The sequence below is a fragment of the Saccoglossus kowalevskii genome, chromosome 14 (genome assembly GCF_978046115.1).
Source record: "Saccoglossus kowalevskii chromosome 14, keSacKowa6.1, whole genome shotgun sequence".
Lineage (NCBI taxonomy): Eukaryota > Metazoa > Hemichordata > Enteropneusta > Harrimaniidae > Saccoglossus > Saccoglossus kowalevskii.
The window spans coordinates 12,060,009-12,080,360 of NC_140654.1; the positions used below are offsets into that span (position 1 = coordinate 12,060,009).

General features: G+C 41.0%; 1 long non-coding RNA gene across 1 annotated transcript in view; it reads right to left on the reverse strand.

Moving 5' to 3' along the window:
- Positions 1 to 20,352, reverse strand: part of LOC146734455 (uncharacterized) — a 396,802-nt gene that overhangs the window by 11,594 nt on the left and 364,856 nt on the right. The window lies entirely within an intron of this gene.

Consider the following 20,352-nt stretch of genomic DNA (forward strand, 5'->3'; position numbering starts at 1 on the left):
AGTTTTTTTTTTTTCTATCCAGTCATGGAAAAAAATAACAGAAAATGAAAAAACACACATCCAAGACGAGAGCATGGTTTGGTCCGAGTGTAAATATGTGCGTCAAATGAGGTCGATTTCAGGGCATGGACTTAGAGCATGTCAGAACCCAGAAAAGTAGTTTGTGTATGCGTATATTGCCCTTTTTTACACCCACCTGACGACCAACTGCTATGCCATACTAATGTCTGATTATCAATTTGTATTTAAATGTAGTCTGACGCCATGATCAATATTTATCAATTAAGTTTCAGTGAGGGGTTGGGAGGGGGTTGGGAAAAACTAAAGGAATTAAGTTTTTTATACTACATTGAACTTTTGATGTTATCCTTATACTGTAGAATACTAAATTTTTGCTATTTTCGCTGAAGGGATGATTCCATGAAAATAAAATCCAGCAAATATACTTTTTTTCCTATATTTTACATTAATCTCATCAAAAATCAGTGAAAATAAATTCCAAGCAAAACGCCCAAAAAGCCTTTTCAGCGAAAATAAATTCCAGTGAAAATAAAGTATTCCACAGTAATACATAATCATTATTCATATTGAAACGTGATATCATACTGTAACTGATCACAATTTACAGTGAATCGGTTGTATATAAATTAGTCTACGCCATATTTTCGTAAGTATTAAATGTTAATTGCTCTCTTCTCTCAAAATTTACACTTACCAGTATTATTGTTCGGGAATTTGTGTACAGTTAATGTTATGTTCGGAAACTATGTATTCAGTTACGGTAAAGTGTACTGCTTAAAGGCATTCACAGTGCTCAGAAATTCATTTGTTGTTTGTTTACTTATGAAGTATACAGGAATGTCTTTTAATAAATGTTTATCCCAGATTAATTTGTCGTGTATTTTACTTGTGATGATTCAGAAAGTGCATGGAGATTGTAAGAAATTGGCAGTTGTCAGTAGTAGATAAATTTGTCGCAAATGCCCAATTTATAACGGCCTATTTTTGGCATATCTATACAATGTGAATCCTTGCCTAAAGAACCCCATGCAGTGACATTTTCAATGTGATTCACTGCCCAAAGCACCCCATGCAGTGACATTTTTAATGTGACTTCTTGCCTAAAGAACCCCATGCAGTGACATTTTTAATGTGACTCCCTTCCTAAAAAACCCAATGCAGTGACATTTTCAATGTGACTCCTTACCTAAAGAACCCAATGCAGTGACATTTTCAATGTGATTCACTGCCCAAAGCACCCCATGCAGTGACATTTTCAATGTGACTCCTTGCCTGAAGACCCCAATGCAGTGACATTTTCAATGTGACTCTTTGCCTGAAGACCCCAATGCAGTGACATTTTCAATGTGACTCTTTGCCTAAAGAACCCAATGCAGTGACATTTTCAATGTGATTCACTGCCCAAAGCACCCAATGCAGTGACATTTTCAATGTGATTCACTGCCTAAAGAACCCAATGCAGTGACATTTTCAATGTGAGTCCTTAATTAAAGCACCCCATGCAGTGACATTTTTAATGTGACTTCTTGCCTAAAGAACCCAATGCAGTGACATTTTCAATGGGACTCCTTACCTAAAGAATCCAATGCAGTGACATTTTCAATGTGATTCACTGCCCAAAGCACCCCATGCAGTGACATTTTCAATGTGACTCCTTGCCTGAAGACCCCAATGCAGTGACATTTTCAATGTTACTCCCTTTCTAAAGAACCCAATGCAGTGACATTTTCAATGTGACTCCTTACCTAAAGAACCCAATGCAGTGACATTTTCAATGTGAGTCCTTGCCTAAAGAACCCAATGCAGTGACATTTTCAATGTGAGTCCTTGCCTAAAGAACCAAATGCAGTGACATTTTCAATGTGAGGTCCTTGCCTAAAGAACCCAATGCAGTGACATTTTCAATATGACTCCTTACCTAAAGAACCCAATGCAGTGACATTTTCAATGTGAGTCCTTGCCTAAAGAACCCAATGCAGTGACATTTTCAATGTGAGTCCTTGCCTTAAGAACCCAATGCAGTGACATTTTTAATGTGACTCCCTGCCTAAAGAACCCAATGCAGTGACATTTTCAATGTGAGTCCTTGCCTAAAGAACCCAATGCAGTGACATTTTCAATGTGACTCCTTGCCTAAAGAACCCAGTGCAGTGACATTTTCTATGTGAGTCCTTGCCTAAAGAATCCAATGCAGTGACATTTTTAATGTGACTCCTTGCCTAAAGAACCCCATGCAGTGACATTTTTAATGTGACTCCTTGCCTAAAGAACCCCATGCAGTGACATTTTTAATGTGACTCCTTGCCTAAAGAACCCCATGCAGTGACATTTTTAATGTGACTCCTTGCCTAAAGAACCCAATGCAGTGACATTTTTAATGTGACTCCTTGCCTAAAGAACCCCATGCAGTGACATTTTTAATGTGACTCCTTGCCTAAAGAACCCCATGCAGTGACATTTTTAATGTGACTCCTTGCCTAAAGAACCCAATGCAGTGGCATTTTCAATGTGAGTCCTTGCCTAAAGAACCCAATGCAGTGAAATTTTCAATTTGACTTCTTGCCTGAAGAACCCAATGCAGTGACATTTTCAATGTGAATCTTTGCCTAAAGAACCCCATGCAGTGACATTTTCAATGTGATTCACTGCCCAAAGCACCCAATGCAGTGACATTTTTAATGTGAGTCCTTGCCTAAAGAACCCAATGCAGTGACATTTTCAATGTGACTTCTTGCCTAAAGAACCCAATGCAGTGACATTTTCAATGTGACTCCTTGCCTAAAGAACCCCATGCAGTGACATTTTCAATGTGATTCACTGCCCAAAGCACCCAATGCAGTGACATTTTCAATGTGACTCCCTTCCTAAAAAACCCAATGCAGTGACATTTTCAATGTGACTCCTTGCCTAAAGAACCCAATGCAGTGACATTTTTAATGTGACTCCTTGCCTAAAGAACCCAATGTAGTGACATTTTCAATGTGAGTCCTTGCCTAAAGAATCCAATGCAGTGACATTTTCAATGTGAATCCTTGCCTAAAGAACCCCATGCAGTGACATTTTTAATGTGACTCCTTGTCTAAAGAACCCCATGCAGTGACATTTTTAATGTGACTCCTTGCCTAAAGAACCCAATGCAGTGACATTTTTAATGTGACTCCTTGCCTAAAGAACCCAATGTAGTGACATTTTCAATGTGAGTCCTTGCCTAAAGAATCCAATGCAGTGACATTTTCAATGTGAATCCTTGCCTAAAGAACCCAATGCAGTGACATTTTTAATGTGACTCCTTGCCTAAAGAACCCCATGCAGTGACATTTTCAATGTGACTCCTTGCCTAAAGAACCCAATGCAGTGACATTTTTAATGTGACTCCTTGCCTAAAGAACCCAATGCAGTGACATTTTTAATGTGACTCCTTGCCTAAAGAACCCAATGCAGTGACATTTTTAATGTGACTCCTTGCCTAAAGAACCCAATGCAGTGACATTTTTAATGTGACTCCTTGCCTAAAGAACCCAATGCAGTGACATTTTTAATGTGACTCCTTGCCTAAAGAATCCAATGCAGTGACATTTTTAATGTGACTCCTTGCCTAAAGAACCCAATGCAGTGACATTTTCAATGTGACTCCTTGCCTAAAGAACCCCATGCAGTGACATTTTCAATGTGACTCCTTGCCTAAAGAACCCAATGCAGTGACATTTTCAATGTGAGTCCTTGCCTAAAGAATCCAATGCAGTGACATTTTTAATGTGACTCCTTGCCTAAAGAACCCCATGCAGTGACATTTTTAATGTGACTCCTTGCCTAAAGAACCCATTGCAGTGACATTTTCAATGTGAGTCCTTGCCTAAAGAACCCAATGCAGTGACATTTTTAATGTGACCCCTTGCCTAAAGAACCCCATGCAGTGACATTTTCAATGTGAGTCCTTGCCTAAAGAACCCAATGCAGTGACATTTTCAATGTGACTCCTTGCCTAAAGAATCCAATGCAGTGACATTTTCAATGTGACTCCTTGCCTAAAGAACCCAATGCAGTGACTTTTCAATGTGAGTCCTTGCCTAAAGAACCCCATGCAGTGACATTTTCAATGTGACTTCTTGCCTAAAGAACCCAATGCAGTGACATTTTCAATGTGACTCCTTGCCTAAAGAACCCCATGCAGTGACATTTTCAATGTGATTCACTGCCCAAAGCACCCAATGCAGTGACATTTTCAATGTGACTCCCTTCTTAAAGAACCCAATGCAGTGACATTTTCAATGTGACTCCTTGCCTAAAGAACCCAATGCAGTGACATTTTTAATGTGAGTCCTTGCCTAAAGAACCCCATGCAGTGACATTTTCAATGTTACTCCCTTCCTAAAGAACCCAATGCAGTGACATTTTCAATGTGACTCCTTGCCTAAAGAACCCAATGCAGTGACATTTTTAATGTGACTCCTTGCCTAAAGAACCCAATGCAGTGAAATTTTCAATGTGAGTCCTTGCCTAAAGAACCCAATGCGGTGACATTTTCAATCTGAGTCCTTGCCTAAAGAACCCAAAGCAGTGACATTTTCAATGTGACTTCTTGCCTAAAGAACCCAATGCAGTGACATTTTCAATGTGACTCCTTGCCTAAAGAACTCCATGCAGTGACATTTTCAATGTGATTCACTGCCCAAAGCACCCAATGCAGTGACATTTTTAATGTGACTCCCTTCCTAAAGAACCCCATGCAGTGACATTTTCAATGTGATTCACTGCCCAAAGCACCCAATGCAGTGACATTTTCAATGTTACTCCCTTTCTAAAGAACCCAATGCAGTGACATTTTCAATGTGACTCCTTGCCTAAAGAACCCAATGCAGTGACATTTTTAATGTAACTCCTTGCCTAAAGAATCCAATGCAGTGACATTTTCAATGTGACTCCTTGCCTAAAGAACCCAATGCAGTGACATTTTCAATGTGAGTTCTTGTCTAAAGAACCCAATGCAGTGACATTTTCAATGTGACTTCTTGCCTAAAGAACCCAATGCAGTGACATTTTCAATGTGAGTCCTTGCCTAAAGAACCCAATGCAGTGACATTTTCAATGTGAGTCCTTGCCTAAAGAACCCAATGCAGTGACATTTTTAATGTGACTCATTGCCTAAAGAACCCAATGCAGTGACATTTTCAATGTTACTCCCTTCCTAAAGAACCCAATGCAGTGACATTTTCAATGTGACTCCTTGCCTAAAGAACCCAATGCAGTGACATTTTTAATGTAACTCCTTGCCTAAAGAACCCAATGCAGTGACATTTTCAATGTGACTCCTTGCCTAATGAACCCAATGCAGTGACATTTTCAATGTGAGTCCTTGCCTAAAGAACCCAATGCAGTGACATTTTCAATGTGACTCCTTGCCTAAAGAACCCAATGCAGTGACATTTTCAATGTGAGTCCTTGCCTAAAGAACCCAATGCAGTGACATTTTTAATGTGACTCCTTGCCGAAAGAACCCAATGCAGTGACATTTTCAATGTTACTCCCTTCCTAAAGAACCCAATGCAGTGACATTTTCAATGTGACTCCTTGCCTAAAGAACCCAATGCAGTGACATTTTTAATGTAACTCCTTGCCTAAAGAACCCAATGCAGTGACATTTTCAATGTGACTCCTTGCCTAAAGAATCCAATGCAGTGACATTTTAAATGTGACTCCTTGCCTAAAGAACCCAATGCAGTGACATTTTCAATGTTACTCCCTTCCTAAAGAACCCAATGCAGTGACATTTTCAATGTGACTCCTTGCCTAAAGAACCCAATGCAGTGACATTTTCAATGTGACTCCTTGCCTAAAGCACCCAATGCAGTGACATTTTCAATGTTACTTCCTTCCTAAAGAACCCAATGCAGTGACATTTTCAATGTGACTCCTTGCCTAAAGAACCCAATGCAGTGACATTTTCAATGTGACTCCTTGCCTAAAGCACCCAATGCAGTGACATTTTCAATGTTACTCCCTTCCTAAAGAACCCAATGCAGTGACATTTTCAATGTGACTCCTTGCCTAAAGAACCCAATGCAGTGACATTTTCAATGTTACTCCCTTCCTAAAGAACCCAATGCAGTGACATATTTAATGTGACTCCTTGCCTAAAGAACCCAATGCAGTGACATTTTCAATGTGAATCCTTGCCTAAAGAACCCAATGCAGTGACATTTTCAATGTGACTCCTTGCCTAAAGCACCCAATGCAGTGACATTTTCAATGTTACTCCCTTCCTAAAGAACCCAATGCAGTGACATTTTCAATGTGACTCCTTGCCTAAAGAACCCAATGCAGTGACATTTTCAATGTGAGTCCTTGCCTAAAGAACCCAATGCAGTGACATTTTCAATGTGAGTCCTTGCCTAAAGAACCCAATGCAGTGACATTTTCAATGTGACTCCTTGCCTAAAGCACCCAATGCAGTGACATTTTCAATGTTACTCCCTTCCTAAAGAACCCCATGCAGTGACATTTTCAATGTGACTCCTTGCCTAAAGAACCCAATGCAGTGACATTTTCAATGTGAGTCCTTGCCTAAAGAACCCAATGCAGTGACATTTTCAATGTGAGTCCTTGCCTAAAGAACCCAATGCAGTGACATTTTCAATGTGACTTATTGCCTAAAGAACCCAATGCAGTGACATTTTCAATGTGACTCCTTGCCTAAAGAACTCCATGCAGTGACATTTTCAATGTGATTCACTGCCCAAAGCACCCAATGCAGTGACATTTTCAATGTTACTCCCTTCCTAAAGAACCCAATGCAGTGACATTTTCAATGTGACTCCTTGCCTAAAGAACCCAATGCAGTGACATTTTTAATGTAACTCCTTGCCTAAAGAACCCAATGCAGTGACATTTTCAATGTGACTCCTTGCGTAAAGAACCCAATGCAGTGACATTTTTAATGTAACTCCTTGCCTAAAGAACCCAATGCAGTGACATTTTCAATGTGAGTCCTTGCCTAAAGAACCCAATGCAGTGACATTTTCAATGTGAATCCTTGCCTAAAGAACCCAATGCAGTGACATTTTTAATGTTACTCCCTTTCTAAAGAACCCAATGCAGTGACATTTTCAATGTGACTCCTTGCCTAAAGAACCCAATGCAGTGACATTTTCAATGTGACTCCTTGCCTAAAGAACCCAATGCAGTGACATTTTCAATGTGAGTCCTTGCCTAAAGAACCCAATGCAGTGACATTTTTAATGTGACTCCTTGCCTAAAGAATCCCATGCAGTGACATTTTTAATGTGACTCCTTGCCTAAAGAACCCCATGCAGTGACATTTTTAATGTGAGTCCTTGCCTAAAGAACCCCATGCAGTGTCATTTTTAATGTGACTCCTTGCCTAAAGAACCCCATGCAGTGACATTTTCATTGTGAGTCCTTGCCTAAAGAACCCCATGCAGTGACATTTTTAATGTGACTCCTTGCCTAAAGAACCCCATGCAGTGACATTTTTAATGTGACTCCTTGCCTAAAGAACCCCATGCAGTGACATTTTCATTGTGACTCCCTTCCTAAAGAACCCAATGCAGTGACATTTTCAATGCGAATCCTTGCCTAAAGAACCCAATGCAGTGACATTTTCAATGTGACTCCTTGCCTAAAGAACCCAATGCAGTGACATTTTCAATGTGAGTCTTTGCCTAAAGAATCCAATGCAGTGACATATTTAATGTGACTCCTTGCCTAAAGAACCCAATGCAGTGACATTTTCAATGTGACTCCTTGCCTAAAGAACCCAATGCAGTGACATTTTCTATGTGAGTCCTTGCCTAAAGAACCCAATGCTGTGACATTTTTAATGTGACCCCTTGCCTAAAGAACCCCATGCAGTGACATTTTCAATGTGAGTCCTTGCCTAAAGAACCCAATGCAGTGACATTTTCAATGTGACTCCTTGCCTAAAGAACCCAATGCAGTGACTTTTTCAATGTGAGTCCTTGCCTAAAGAATCCAATGCAGTGACATTTTTAATGTGATTCCTTGCCTAAAGAACCCAATGCAGTGACATTTTCAATGTGACTCCTTGCCTAAAGAACCCAGTGCAGTGACATTTTCTATGTGAGTCCTTGCCCAAAGAATCCAGTGCAGTGACATTTTTAATGTGACTCCTTGCCTAAAGAAACCCATGCAGTGACATTTTTAATGTGACTCCTTGCCTAAAGAACCCAATGCAGTGACATTTTCAATGTGACTCCTTGCCTAATGAACCCAATGCAGTGACATTTTCAATGTGAGTCCTTGCCTAAAGAACCCAATGCAGTGACATTTTCAATGTGACTCCCTGCCTAAAGAACCCCATGCAGTGGCATTTTCAATGTGACTCCTTGCCTAAACAACCCCATGCAGTGGCATTTTCAATGTGACTCCTTGCCTAAAAAACCCAATGCAGTGACATTTTCAATGTGACTCCTTGCCTAAAGAACCCAATGCAGTGACATTTTCAATGTGACTCTCTGCCTAAAGAACCCCATGCAGTGGCATTTTCAATGTGACTCCTTGCCTAAAGAACCCCATGCAGTGACATTTTCATTGTGACTCCCTTCCTAAATAACCCAATGCAGTGACATTTTCGATGTGAATCCTTGCCTAAAGAACCCAATGCAGTGACATTTTCAATGTGACTCCTTGCCTAAAGAACCCAATGCAGTGACATTTTCAATGTGAGTCCTTGCCTAAAGAACCCAATGCAATGACATTTTCAATGTGAGTCCTTGCCTAAAGAACCCAGTGCAGTGACATTTTCAATGTGACTTCTTGCCTAAAGAACCCAATGCAGTGACATTTTCAATGTGACTTCTTGCCTAAAGAACCCAATGCAGTAACATTTTCAATGTGACTTCTTGCCTAAAGCACCCAATGCAGTGACATTTTCAATGTGAGGTCCTTGCCGAAAGAACCCCATGCAGTGACATTTTTAATGTGACTCTCTTCCTAAAGAACCCAATGCAGTGACATTTTTAATGTGAATCCTTGCCTAAAGAACCCAATGCAGTGACATTTTCTATGTGAGTCCTTGCCTAAAGAACCCAATGCTGTGACATTTTTAATGTGACCCCTTGCCTAAAGAACCCCATGCAGTGACATTTTCAATGTGAGTCCTTGCCTAAAGAACCCAATGCAGTGACATTTTCAATGTGACTCCTTGCCTAAAGAACCCCATGCAGTGACATTTTCAATGTGATTCAATGCCCAAAGCACCCAATGCAGTGACATTTTCAATGTGATTCCCTTCCTAAAGAACCCAATGCAGTGACATTTTCAATGTGACTCTCTTCCTAAAGAATCCAATGCAGTGACATTTTCAATGTGAATCCTTGCCTAAAGAACCCAATGCAGTAACATTTTTAATGTGACTCCTTGCCTGAAGAACCCCATGCAGTGACATTTTCAATGTGACTCTCTTCCTAAAGAACCCAATGCAGTGACATTTTCAATGTGAATCCTTGCCTAAAGAACCCAATGCAGAGACATTTTCAATGTGACTCCTTGCCTAAAGAACCCAATGCAGTGACATTTTCAATGTGAGTCCTTGCCTAAAGAATCCAATGCAGTGACATTTTTAATGTGACTCCTTGCCTAAAGAACCCAATGCAGTGACATTTTCAATGTGACTCCTTGCCTAAAGAACCCAGTGCAGTGACATTTTCTATGTGAGTCCTTGCCCAAAGAATCCAGTGCAGTGACATTTTTAATGTGACTCCTTGCCTAAAGAACCCCATGCAGTGACATTTTTAATGTGACTCCTTGCCTAAAGAACCCCATGCAGTGACATTTTTAATGTGACTCCTTGCCTAAAGAACCCAATGCAGTGACATTTTCAATGTGACTCCTTGCCTAATGAACCCAATGCAGTGACATTTTCAGTGTGAGTCCTTGCCTAAAGAACCCAATGCAGTGACATTTTCAATGTGACTCCCTGCCTAAAGAACCCCATGCAGTGGCATTTTCAATGTGACTCCTTGCCTAAAGAACCCCATGCAGTGGCATTTTCAATGTGACTCCTGGCCTAAAAAACCCAATGCAGTGACATTTTCAATGTGACTCCTTGCCTAAAGAACCCAAATGCAGTGACATTTTCAATGTGACTCCCTGCCTAAAGAAGCCCATGCAGTGGCATTTTCAATGTGACTCCTTGCCTAAAGAACCCCATGCAGTGGCATTTACAATGTGACTCATTGCCTAAAGAACCCCATGCAGTGACATTTTCATTGTGACTCCCTTCCTAAAGAACCCAATGCAGTGACATTTTCAATGTGACTCCTTGCCTAAAGAACCCAATGCAGTGACATTTTCAATGTGAGTCCTTGCCTAAAGAATCCAATGCAGTGACATATTTAATGTGACTCCTTGCCTAAAGAACCCAATGCAGTGACATTTTCAATGTGACTCCTTGCCTAAAGAACCCAATGCAGTGACATTTTCTATGTGAGTCCTTGCCTAAAGAACCCAATGCTGTGACATTTTTAATGTGACCCCTTGCCTAAAGAACCCCATGCAGTGACATTTTCAATGTGAGTCCTTGCCTAAAGAACCCAATGCAGTGACATTTTCAATGTGACTCCTTGCCTAAAGAACCACATGCAGTGACATTTTCAATGTGATTCACTGCCCAAAGCACCCAATGCAGTGACATTTTCAATGTGACTCCCTTCCTAAAGAACCCAATGCAGTGACATTTTCAATGTGAGTCCCTGCCTAAAGAACCCAATGCAGTGACATTTTTAATGTGAGTCCTTGCCTAAAGAACCCCATGCAGTGACATTTTCAATGTTACTCCCTTCCTAAAGAACCCAATGCAGTGACATTTTTAATGTGACTCCTTGCCTAAAGAATCCAATGCAGTGACATTTTCAATGTGAATCCTTGCCTAAAGAACCCAATGCAGTGACATTTTTAATGTGACTCCTTGCCTAAAGAACCCAATGCAGTGACATTTTCAATGTGACTCCTTGCCTAAAGAACCCAATGCAGTGACATTTTCAATGTGACTCTCTTCCTAAAGAACCCAATGCAGTGACATTTTCAATGTGAATCCTTGCCTAAAGAACCCAATGCAGTGACATTTTCAATGTGACTCCTTTGCCTAAAGAACCCAATGCAGTGACATTTTCAATGTGAGTCCTTGCCTAAAAAATCCAATGCAGTGACATTTTTAATGTGACTCCTTGCCTAAAGAACCCAATGCAGTGACATTTTCAATGTGAGTCCTTGCCTAAAGAACCCAATGCAGTGACATTTTCTATGTGAGTCCTTGCCCAAAGAATCCAATGCAGTGACATTTTCAATGTGAGTCCTTGCCTAAAGAACCCAATGCAGTGACATTTTCTATGTGAGTCCTTGCCCAAAGAATCCAGTGCAGTGACATTTTTAATGTGACTCCTTGCCTAAAGAACCCAATGCAGTGACATTTTTAATGTTACTCCCTTCCTAAAGAACCCAATGCAGTGACATTTTCAATGTGACTCCTTGCCTAAAGAACCCAATGCAGTGACATTTTCAATGTGACTCCTTGCCTAAAGAACCCAATGCAGTGACATTTTCAATGTGAGTCCTTGCCTAAAGAACCCAATGCAGTGACATTTTTAATGTGACTCCTTGCCTAAAGTACCCCATGCAGTGACATTTTTAATGTGACTCCTTGCCTAAAGAACCCCATGCAGTGACATTTTTAATGTGACTCCTTGCCTAAAGAACCCCATGCAGTGACATTTTTAATGTGACTCCTTGCCTAAAGAACCCCATGCAGTGACATTTTTAATGTGACTCCTTGCCTAAAGAACCCAATGCAGTGACATTTTCAATGTGACTCCTTGCCTAAAGAACCCAATGCAGTGACATTTTCTATGTGAGTCCTTGCATAAAGAACCCAATGCTGTGACATTTTTAATGTGACCCCTTGCCTAAAGAACCCCATGCAGTGACATTTTCAATGTGAGTCCTTGCCTAAAGAACCCAATGCAGTGACATTTTTAATGTGACTCCTTGCCTAAAGAACCACATGCAGTGACATTTTCAATGTGATTCACTGCCCAAAGCACCCAATGCAGTGACATTTTCAATGTGACTCCCTTCCTAAAGAACCCAATGCAGTGACATTTTCAATGTGAGTCCCTGCCTAAAGAACCCAATGCAGTGACATTTTTAATGTGAGTCCTTGCCTAAAGAACCCCATGCAGTGACATTTTCAATGTTACTCCCTTCCTAAAGAACCCAATGCAGTGACATTTTTAATGTGACTCCTTGCCTAAAGAATCCAATGCAGTGACATTTTCAATGTGAATCCTTGCCTAAAGAACCCAATGCAGTGACATTTTTAATGTGACTCCTTGCCTAAAGAACCCAATGCAGTGACATTTTCAATGTGACTCCTTGCCTAAAGAACCCAATGCAGTGACATTTTCAATGTGACTCTCTTCCTAAAGAACCCAATGCAGTGACATTTTCAATGTGAATCCTTGCCTAAAGAACCCAATGCAGTGACATTTTCAATGTGACTCCTTGCCTAAAGAACCCAATGCAGTGACATTTTCAATGTGAGTCCTTGCCTAAAAAATCCAATGCAGTGACATTTTTAATGTGACTCCTTGCCTAAAGAACCCAATGCAGTGACATTTTCAATGTGAGTCCTTGCCTAAAGAACCCAATGCAGTGACATTTTCTATGTGAGTCCTTGCCCAAGGAATCCAATGCAGTGACATTTTCAATGTGAGTCCTTGCCTAAAGAACCCAATGCAGTGACATTTTCTATGTGAGTCCTTGCCCAAAGAATCCAGTGCAGTGACATTTTTAATGTAACTCCTTGCCTAAAGAACCCAATGCAGTGACATTTTTAATGTTACTCCCTTACTAAAGAACCCAATGCAGTGACATTTTCAATGTGACTCCTTGCCTAAAGAACCCAATGCAGTGACATTTTCAATGTGACTCCTTGCCTAAAGAACCCAATGCAGTGACATTTTCAATGTGAGTCCTTGCCTAAAGAACCCAATGCAGTGACATTTTTAATGTGACTCCTTGCCTAAAGAACCCCATGCAGTGACATTTTTAATGTGACTCCTTGCCCAAAGAACCCCATGCAGTGACATTTTTAATGTGACTCCTTGCCTAAAGAACCCCATGCAGTGACATTTTTAATGTGACTCCTTGCCTAAAGAACCCCATGCAGTGACATTTTCAATGTGAGTCCTTGCCTAAAGAATCCAATGCAGTGACATTTTAAATGTGAGTCCTTGCCTAAAGAACCCCATGCAGTGACATTTTTAATGTGACTCCTTGCCTAAAGAACCCCATGCAGTGACATTTTCATTGTGACTCCCTTCCTAAAGAACCCAATGCAGTGACATTTTCAATGCGAATCCTTGCCTAAAGAATCCAATGCAGTGACATTTTCAATGTGACTCCTTGCCTAAAGAACCCAATGCAGTGACATTTTCAATGTGAGTCTTTGCCTAAAGAATCCAATGCAGTGACATATTTAATGTGACTCCCTTCCTAAAGAACCCAATGCAGTGACATTTTCAATGCGAATCCTTGCCTAAAGAACCCAATGCAGTGACATTTTCAATGTGACTCCTTGCCTAAAGAACCCAATGCAGTGACATTTTCAATGTGAGTCTTTGCCTAAAGAATCCAATGCAGTGACATATTTAATGTGACTCCTTGCCTAAAGAACCCAATGCAGTGACATTTTCAATGTGACTCCTTGCCTAAAGAACCCAGTGCAGTGACATTTTCTATGTGAGTCCTTGCCTAAAGAACCCAATGCTGTGACATTTTTAATGTGACCCCTTGCCTAAAGAACCCCATGCAGTGACATTTTCAATGTGAGTCCTTGCCTAAAGAACCCAATGCAGTGACATTTTCAATGTGACTCCTTGCCTAAAGAACCCAATGCAGTGACTTTTTCAATGTGAGTCTTTGCCTAAAGAATCCAATGCAGTGACATTTTTAATGTGATTCCTTGCCTAAAGAACCCAATGCAGTGACATTTTCAATGTGACTCCTTGCCTAAAGAACCCAGTGCAGTGACATTTTCTATGTGAGTCCTTGCCCAAAGAATCCAGTGCAGTGACATTTTTAATGTGACTCCTTGCCTAAAGAAACCCATGCAGTGACATTTTTAATGTGACTCCTTGCCTAAAGAACCCAAATGCAGTGACATTTTCAATGTGACTCCTTGCCTAATGAACCCAATGCAGTGACATTTTCAATGTGAGTCCTTGCCTAAAGAACCCAATGCAGTGACATTTTCAATGTAACTCCCTGCCTAAAGAACCCCGTGCAGTGGCATTTTCAATGTGACTCCTTGCCTAAACAACCCCATGCAGTGGCATTTTCAATGTGACTCCTTGCATAATAAACCCAATGCAGTGACATTTTCAATGTGACTCCTTGCCTAAAGAACCCAATGCAGTGACATTTTCAATGTGACTCCCTGCCTAAAGAACCCCATGCAGTGGCATTTTCAATGTGACTCCTTGCCTAAAGAACCCCATGCAGTGGCATTTACAATGTGACTCCTTGCCTAAAGAACCCCATGCAGTGACATTTTCATTGTGACTCCCTTCCTAAATAACCCAATGCAGTGACATTTTCGATGTGAATCCTTGCCTAAAGAACCCAATGCAGTGACATTTTCAATGTGACTCCTTGCCTAAAGAACCCAATGCAGTGACATTTTCAATGTGAGTCCTTGCATAAAGAACCCAATGCAGTGACATTTTCAATGTGAGTCCTTGCCTAAAGAACCCAGTGCAGTGACATTTTCAATGTGACTTCTTGCCTAAAGAACCCAATGCAGTGACATTTTCAATGTGACTTCTTGCCTAAAGAACCCAATGCAGTGACATTTTCAATGTGACTTCTTGCCTAAAGCACCCAATGCAGTGACATTTTCAATGTGAGGTCCTTGCCTAAAGAACCCCATGCAGTGACATTTTTAATGTGACTCTCTTCCTAAAGAACCCAATGCAGTGACATTTTTAATGTGAATCCTTGCCTAAAGAACCCAATGCAGTGACATTTTCTATGTGAGTCCTTGCCTAAAGAACCCAATGCTGTGACATTTTTAATGTGACCCCTTGCCTAAAGAATCCCATGCAGTGACATTTTCAATGTGAGTCCTTGCCTAAAGAACCCAATGCAGTGACATTTTCAATGTGACTCCTTGCCTAAAGAACCCCATGCAGTGACATTTTCAATGTGATTCACTGCCCAAAGCACCCAATGCAGAGACATTTTCAATGTGACTCCCTTCCTAAAGAACCCAATGCAGTGACATTTTCAATGTGACTCTCTTCCTAAAGAATCCAATGCAGTGACATTTTCAATGTGAATCCTTGCCTAAAGAACCCAATGCAGTGACATTTTTAATGTGACTCCTTGCCTAAAGAACCCCATGCAGTGACATTTTCAATGTGACTCTCTTCCTAAAGAACCCAATGCAGTGACATTTTCAATGTGAATCCTTGCCTAAAGAACCCCATGCAGTGACATTTTCAATGTGACTCCTTGCCTAAAGAACCCAATGCAGTGACATTTTCAATGTGAGTCCTTGCCTAAAGAATCCAATGCAGTGACATTTTTAATGTGACTCCTTGCCTAAAGAACCCAATGCAGTGACATTTTCAATGTGACTCCTTGCCTAAAGAACCCAGTGCAGTGACATTTTCTATGTGAGTCCTTGCCCAAAGAATCCAGTGCAGTGACATTTTTAATGTGACTCATTGCCTAAAGAACCCCATGCAGTGACATTTTTAATGTGACTCCTTGCCTAAAGAACCCCATGCAGAGACATTTTTAATGTGACTCCTTGCCTAAAGAACCCAATGCAGTGACATTTTCAATGTGACTCCTTGCCTAATGAACCCAATGCAGTGACATTTTCAGTGTGAGTCCTTGCCTAAGGAACCCAATGCAGTGACATTTTCAATGTGACTCCCTGCCTAAAGAACCCCATGCAGTGGCATTTTCAATGTGACTCCTTGCCTAAAGAACCCCATGCAGTGGCATTTTCAATGTGACTCCTGGCCTAAAAAACCCAATGCAGTGACATTTTCAATGTGACTCCTTGCCTAAAGAGCCCAAATGCAGTGACATTTTCAACGTGACTCCCTGCCTAAAGAACCCCATGCAGTGGCATTTTCAATGTGACTCCTTGCCTAAAGAACCCCATGCAGTGGCATTTACAATGTGACTCCTTGCCTAAAGAACCCCATGCAGTGACATTTTCATTGTGACTCCCTTCCTAAAGAACCCAATGCAGTGACATTTTCAATGTGACTCCTTGCCTAAAGAACCCAATGCAGTGACATTTTCAATGTGAGTCCTTGCCTAAAGAATCCAATGCAGTGACATATTTAATGTGACTCCTTGCCTAAAGAACCCAATGCAGTGACATTTTCAATGTGACTCCTTGCCTAAAGAACCCAATGCAGTGACATTTTCAATGTGAGTCCTTGCCTAAAGAACCCAATGTAGTGACATTTTCAATGTGAGTCCTTGCCTAAAGAACCCCATGCAGTGACATTTTCTATGTGAGTCCTTGCCCAAAGAACTCAATGCAGTGACATTTTCAATGTGAATCCTTGCCTAAAGAACCCAATGCAGTGACATTTTCAATGTGAGTCCTTGCCTAAATAACCCAGTGCAGTGACATTTTCAATGTGACTTCTTGCCTAAAGAACCCAATGCAGTGACATTTTCAATGTGACTTCTTGCCTAAAGAACCCAATGCAGTGACATTTTCAATGTGACTTCTTGCCTAAAGCACCCAATGCAGTGACATTTTCAATGTGAGGTCCTTGCCTAAAGAACCCCATGCAGTGACATTTTTAATGTGACTCTCTTCCTAAAGAACCCAGTGCAGTGACATTTTTAATGTGAATCCTTGCCTAAAGAACCCAATGCAGTGACATTTTCAATGTGAGTCCTTGCCTAAAGAACCCAATGCAGTGACATTTTCTATGTGAGTCCTTGCCTAAAGAACCCAATGCTGTGACATTTTTAATGTGACCCCTTGCCTAAAGAACCCCATGCAGTGACATTTTCAATGTGAGTCCTTGCCTAAAGAACCCAATGCAGTGACATTTTCAATGTGAGTCCTTGCCTAAAGAACCCCATGCAGTGACATTTTCAATGTGATTCACTGCCCAAAGCACCCAATGCAGTGACATTTTCAATGTGACTCCCTTCCTAAAGAACCCAATGCAGTGACATTTTCAATGTGAGTCCTTGCCTAAAGAACCCAATGCAGTGACATTTTTAATGTGAGTCCTTGCCTAAAGAACCCCATGCAGTGACATTTTCAATGTTACTCCCTTCCTAAAGAACCCAATGCAGTGACATTTTCAATGTGACTCCTTGCCTAAAGAACCCAATGCAGTGACATTTTCAATGTGAATCCTTGCCTAAAGAACCCAATGCAGTGACATTTTCAATGTGAGTCCTTGCCTAAAGAATCCAATGCAGTGACATTTTCAATGTTACTCCCTTCCTAAAGAACCCAGTGCAGTGACATATTTAATGTGACTCCTTGCCTAAAGAACCCCATGCAGTGACATTTTCAATGTGACTCTCTTCCTAAAGAACCCAATGCAGTGACATTTTCAATGTGACTCCTTGCCTAAAGAACCCAATGCAGTGACATTTTCAATGTGACTCCTTGCGTAAAGAACCCAATGCAGTGACATTTTCAATGTGAGTCCTTGCCTAAAGAATCCAATGCAGTGACATTTTTAATGTGACTCCTTGCCTAAAGAACCCAATGCAGTGACATTTTCAATGTGACTCCTTGCCTAAAGAACCCAGTGCAGTGACATTTTCTATGTGAGTCCTTGCCCAAAGAATCCAGTGCAGTGACATTTTTAATGTGACTCCTTGCCTAAAGAACCCAATGCAGTGACATTTTTAATGTGACTCCTTGCCTAAAGAACCCCATGCAGTGACATTTTCTATGTGAGTCCTTGCCTAAAGAACCCAATGCTGTGACATTTTTAATGTGACCCCTTGCCGAAAGAACCCCATGCAGTGACATTTTCAATGTGAGTCCTTGCCTAAAGAACCCAATGCAGTGACATTTTCAATGTGAGTCCTTGCCTAAAGAACCCCATGCAGTGACATTTTCAATGTGATTCACTGCCCAAAGCACCCAATGCAGTGACATTTTCAATGTGACTCCCTTCCTAAAGAACCCAATGCAGTGACATTTTCAATGTGAGTCCTTGCCTAAAGAACCGAATGCAGTGACATTTTTAATGTGAGTCCTTGCCTAAAGAACCCCATGCAGTGACATTTTCAATGTTACTCCCTTCCTAAAGAACCCAATGCAGTGACATTTTCAATGTGACTCCTTGCCTAAAGAACCCAATGCAGTGACATTTTCAATGTGAATCCTTGCCTAAAGAACCCAATGCAGTGACATTTTCAATGTGAGTCCTTGCCTAAAGAATCCAATGCAGTGACATTGTCAATGTTACTCCCTTCCTAAAGAACCCAGTGCAGTGACATTTTTAATGTGACTCCTTGCCTAAAGAACCCCATGCAGTGACATTTTCAATGTGACTCTCTTCCTAAAGAATCCAATGCAGTGACATTTTCAATGTGAATCCTTGCCTAAAGAACCCAATGCAGTGACATTTTTAATGTGACTCCTTGCCTAAAGAACCCCATGCAGTGACATTTTCAATGTGACTCTCTTCCTAAAGAACCCAATGCAGTGACATTTTCAATGTGAATCCTTGCCTAAAGAACCCCATGCAGTGACATTTTCAATGTGACTCCTTGCCTAAAGAACCCAATGCAGTGACATTTTCAATGTGAGTCCTTGCCTAAAGAATCCAATGCAGTGACATTTTTAATGTGACTCCTTGCCTAAAGAACCCAATGCAGTGACATTTTCAATGTGACTCCTTGCCTAAAGAACCCAGTGCAGTGACATTTTCTATGTGAGTCCTTGCCCAAAGAATCCAGTGCAGTGACATTTTTAATGTGACTCATTGCCTAAAGAACCCCATGCAGTGACATTTTTAATGTGACTCCTTGCCTAAAGAACCCCATGCAGAGACATTTTTAATGTGACTCCTTGCCTAAAGAACCCAATGCAGTGACATTTTCAATGTGACTCCTTGCCTAATGAACCCAATGCAGTGACATTTTCAGTGTGAGTCCTTGCCTAAGGAACCCAATGCAGTGACATTTTCAATGTGACTCCCTGCCTAAAGAACCCCATGCAGTGGCATTTTCAATGTGACTCCTTGCCTAAAGAACCCCATGCAGTGGCATTTTCAATGTGACTCCTGGCCTAAAAAACCCAATGCAGTGACATTTTCAATGTGACTCCTTGCCTAAAGAGCCCAAATGCAGTGACATTTTCAACGTGACTCCCTGCCTAAAGAACCCCATGCAGTGGCATTTTCAATGTGACTCCTTGCCTAAAGAACCCCATGCAGTGGCATTTACAATGTGACTCCTTGCCTAAAGAACCCCATGCAGTGACATTTTCATTGTGACTCCCTTCCTAAAGAACCCAATGCAGTGACATTTTCAATGTGACTCCTTGCCTAAAGAACCCAATGCAGTGACATTTTCAATGTGAGTCCTTGCCTAAAGAATCCAATGCAGTGACATATTTAATGTGACTCCTTGCCTAAAGAACCCAATGCAGTGACATTTTCAATGTGACTCCTTGCCTAAAGAACCCAATGCAGTGACATTTTCAATGTGAGTCCTTGCCTAAAGAACCCAATGTAGTGACATTTTCAATGTGAGTCCTTGCCTAAAGAACCCCATGCAGTGACATTTTCTATGTGAGTCCTTGCCCAAAGAACCCAATGCAGTGACATTTTCAATGTGAATCCTTGCCTAAAGAACCCAATGCAGTGACATTTTCAATGTGAGTCCTTGCCTAAATAACCCAGTGCAGTGACATTTTCAATGTGACTTCTTGCCTAAAGAACCCAATGCAGTGACATTTTCAATGTGACTTCTTGCCTAAAGAACCCAATGCAGTGACATTTTCAATGTGACTTCTTGCCTAAAGCACCCAATGCAGTGACATTTTCAATGTGAGGTCCTTGCCTAAAGAACCCCATGCAGTGACATTTTTAATGTGACTCTCTTCCTAAAGAACCCAGTGCAGTGACATTTTTAATGTGAATCCTTGCCTAAAGAACCCAATGCAGTGACATTTTCAATGTGAGTCCTTGCCTAAAGAACCCAATGCAGTGACATTTTCTATGTGAGTCCTTGCCTAAAGAACCCAATGCTGTGACATTTTTAATGTGACCCCTTGCC